The sequence below is a fragment of the Nematolebias whitei genome, chromosome 6 (genome assembly GCF_014905685.2).
Source record: "Nematolebias whitei isolate Nwh7 chromosome 6, NemWhi1, whole genome shotgun sequence".
Taxonomy (NCBI): domain Eukaryota; kingdom Metazoa; phylum Chordata; class Actinopteri; order Cyprinodontiformes; family Rivulidae; genus Nematolebias; species Nematolebias whitei.
In genome coordinates, this window is record NC_056503.1 from 46,801,816 (window position 1) to 46,802,434 (window position 619).

Genomic DNA, 619 nt, shown 5'->3' on the forward strand with positions numbered 1-619 from the left:
GGGAAAAATCTGTTGTTTCCGAATTTCATGGCGTCAACAAATCCCCATAAAGTTGGGACAAGTCCATTTTTACCACTGTGTGGCATCCCCCCTTCTTCTTACAACACTCAACAGACGTCTGGGGACAGAGGAGACCAGTTTCTCCAGTTTAGAAATAGGAATGCTCTCCCATTCATGTCTAATACAGGCCTCTAACTGTTCAATCGTCTTGGGCCTTCTTTGTCGCACCTTCCTCTTTATGATGCACCAAATGTTCTCTATAGGTGAAAGATCTGGACTGCAGGCTGGCCATTTCAGTACCCGGATCCTTCTCCTACGTAGCCATGATGTTGTGATTTCTGCAGAATGTGGTCTGGCATTATCGTGTTGAAAAATGCAGGGTCTTCCCTGAAAGAGATGACGTCTAGATGGGAGCATATGTTGTTCTAGAACCTGAACATAGTTCTCTGCATTAATGGTGCCTTTCCAGACATGCAAGCTGCCCATGCCACAAGCGCTCATGCAACCCCATACCATCAGTGATGCAGGCTTCTGAACGGAGCGTTGATAACAACTTGGGCTATCCTTGTCCTCTCTGGTCCGGATGACATGGCGTCCCAGTGTTCCATAAAGAACTTCA